Below are 3,589 nucleotides of genomic sequence, written 5' to 3' on the forward strand. Positions count from 1 at the left end.
CACCTGGAAGAATCACGGGGCCACCCTGACCCAACTCGCCGAGTCTCAAGAACAACTCGGCGAGTCCCAGTTCGACTCAGTCCACCTGCCGTCCTTCTCCAACTCACCCTGACTCACTGAGTCAACCCATGACTCAATTGGACCACTCACTGGGCGAACCCAAGGCAATCTTCAAACTACTCGCCGAGTCTGATGAACAGATTCAGCGAGTCCATGCCATGCAACCACTCTAACTTGCTTCTAAGGTTAGATCTGTTTCCACAATCTATAGATCTGGCCTCCCTAGACTGATTCATCACGTAAAGCTTCTATCTTGGTGCCCATAACACACCCCATGGCTCATAAATAGAGTTTTGACCTAAGGCATAAGGATTCCAATCCAAAACCTCCATTGATTCCCAAAAAGCTTAGGCAAAGGGACACTCTGGACCACCAAGGGTCCAGATCTATGGTTTAAACCACATAAGGGACCAAGGGGGCACTAGATCTTGCCACAAAAGGGTTCAACAAACCCTAAATCTAAATAAACATCAACATGGAAGAAGATAACTCGAAATTAATACCACAATAGTGATGCTCTGGACTCCAAACTCTCAGAAATGGCTCCACTTGCTTTCCCTTATCTAGTTCTCTCCTTTCTTGCAAAAATGACACCTCCAAGATCAATAATGGCCTTCTACTTTGCTCCCAAATGCTCACACTCGATTATGGTTTCACTCAAGGGACTGGTGAGAACAAATGACGGCCATAAGGCCCTTTAAATAGGTCTCAAACCCGATAAATTAGGGTTTCATTACACAACACTGACTTGCCGAGTCCATATCCTGGACTCGCCGAGTCCAGGCGCGATCCCGCGACCAGATCCGCGACCCTACTCGGCGAGTCTGAGCTCCAACTCGCCGAGTCCCCTCTCAAAACACCAAAAACATAAATATACAAGATACCTGAAAAATCCGGCTGTTACACGATTGATATCGTAGATTGAGAGAGAGTCAATGTGCAAAACAAAGACACATTCCGATAGTGAGGGATCGCTAGAATGCCTAATGTAAACCCGACTCCGCTTGAGAGCATGATCGTTCGAGGCAACAATCCATTCGTGTACCATTTCAATTCATGTTCTATCTCTTAATCTTTGAATTTCGGGACGAAATTCCCTCTAACGGGGGGATAATGTAACAACCCGAAGTTGTTCCTTGCTTAAAACCAATCTATCACACCCCCGAACCAGACGGCGGAAACGTCCGAGGGTTATCGTGACTCAATTGAATACCATCACATTGCATATACATGAAACATAACATTATACATCACCAACATTTGGAATGATACAACTGTTAGCGTTTACATCCATTACATTGTTCCCAAAACATGACATTCTCAAAAATAACTGTTTGCTACTAAATTAAACCACAGCAAAACGTCATAGAGTACAATTCATCCTCCACTTTATCTGTTACCTGAGAATACAAGTATTTTGAAAAACGTCAACATATGAAATGTTGGTGAGTTCATAAGTAATGTTTGAAATCCAATGTTTGTAATGTTTTGAGAAACACCAGAAAATCCGATATTTTCTGAAAATAGTAAAGTCAAAAATGTGTGAAGATCCATAGGTATGCTTGTTTGTTTCTATACTTGTAAAATTTGTTCATTTAAAAATTTGTGTGTATTCCGAATCCGTATGTATTGAAATACCCTAGGAAAACCCGATGTTTTCCTAATTCGTACATTGAAACAATTGCAACGTGTGAAGTTGTCGGTACCAGGCGACGTTGGATTATTGTTGAGCATGATTATTTGCTACAAACACACGTTACACAAACGACTAGTCTATAGCGATACTAATGATCCCGAAGGCGTCGTCCATACTAATCACGTTCTCCAACCGCCCTGACTACGTGTAGTCCCACACCCGAAGAGAACGAGGACACGAAGGCCTCAATAACTCCATTAGCCGGTTGGGGATAAAAGGTACGAGGGGTCCCAGACCCGCCTCGCATGAAAAGGTAGACTTTACTAGCAATACCAAAGGACCCTTGGGGACCAGTAGTATACAAGCCATTGAAAGTCCTTATACGTTATGTCGGATCGGTGAAACCCAACACTTCGTAAGAGAGAGGTCTTCGGGCCTTAAGATCAGGTCATTGGGCTAGCTAGGCTCAACGAACAAGATTTTACACTTTTGGGGCCCAAAGGTGGTGCGTAGACGTCTGTGCACACTCGCATGTATAGTGACTTCCCAATCGTTATCGTAATGTCGTAATGCCATAGTGTCGTCGTGTTAGTAATTTCGGATTTTTATTGGTTCGAGACCGAACCAATTCGTTTGACAACGACTTTTGGTGTTGTAATGTATTGTATTTCGTCGATAGTTGTGGTATCATCATTTGATCAAATTGCATGTATTGAACTAGCCTTGAGAATTTTCTGTTTTCAGCCCCTCATTATTTGTAAAAATTTACTTTTTCAACCCTTTATTTAAAAACTTTCCGGTTTGGTCCTTAAATCAATTTTTTTTTTTGACATTTTAATACTAAAAATTATTGAAATAAGTATTTTCTAGCATATTTTTCATAGAAAATAGCTTAAGTCCCTGAATTTCAGTTTTTCTCGGCTATAACCCTTCTTTTTCAAAAGTTTGACAATTTTGGCCCAATTTGAAATTTTTTTGCAACTTTAGTCCTTTTTAAATTTAAAAAGCATTTTAAACCTTTGAAAAGGACTTGGAACACTTATAGTCCACTGTTTTACAGGAAAATGCAGTTTTGACCCTCCAAAACAGAAAATCTCGCATAATGGGCCTCATTGGGCCTAAAATGTCATTTTTAGCCCATTAAGCTTGAAGTTTATGTTTTTAATCCTCTAAATAAGTATATTTCCAGAAATTTATTTATTGAAACTGTTTTGACATAGTTCAACCATCAAAGTTCGTGATTTGTCAATTTAGGCCCTTAAAGTTTGTATTTTTCGCATTTTAGGTCCAAAAATGGTGTTTTTAGCTCAAAGAAATTGTTACTAAACCATATAACCACTTTTCTAGAAATACTTTGTATGTAGAAGCATAATTGATGCTAGAGTCTTTTAACTAGAGGTATATCTCGGTTTTGAGGGGTTTTATGACTATATCCAACATTATAACACACAAAAATCACACATATAAGCATGGAATCATACCAAGCATACAAAATACATATAGATCTACACTTTCACTTGTATTCCCCCCCCCCCCCCAAAAAAAAACTCATGAAAACCGAAAATAGGGGTTATGAAGCTCACCTTGTTTGAAGCTTTCGGTTTTTGAAGAGAATATGGAAGAAAGTTTGGTGATTTTCGGCCTTAGCACCCCTTGATGAAGATCTCGAGTTTGGTGACTTCTAAGGTGCATGATCACAAGTTGGAATAGATTTAGAAGAGGTTTTTGATGGAGTGAAGTAGCTAGATCATGGATATAAGTAAAAAATTACCTAAGATGATGATTAACTTGCAAGATCCTCTTGAAAGCTTCTTAGATTCACGAAAATTTTGAAGAAGGAGGGAGGATTGTTATTCTAGACTTAGAGAGTTTGGAAGAGATTTTTGTGGTGTG

The 3,589-nt window shown here is 39.7% G+C and overlaps 1 long non-coding RNA gene across 1 annotated transcript; it reads right to left on the reverse strand.

The window, feature by feature from the left end:
• Positions 1-1,410: 1,410 nt before the first annotated feature.
• LOC145028894 (uncharacterized) lies at positions 1,411-3,589 on the reverse strand. The gene is made up of 3 exons (XR_013676243.1): positions 3,468-3,589; positions 3,280-3,377; positions 1,411-1,460 (listed from the first exon to the last, which is right to left on the reverse strand). It is a non-coding gene; the product is annotated as an uncharacterized LOC145028894 (long non-coding RNA).

Source organism: Lactuca saligna, chromosome 2 (assembly GCF_052625555.1).
Source record: "Lactuca saligna cultivar CGN05327 chromosome 2, ASM5262555v1, whole genome shotgun sequence".
Lineage (NCBI taxonomy): Eukaryota > Viridiplantae > Streptophyta > Magnoliopsida > Asterales > Asteraceae > Lactuca > Lactuca saligna.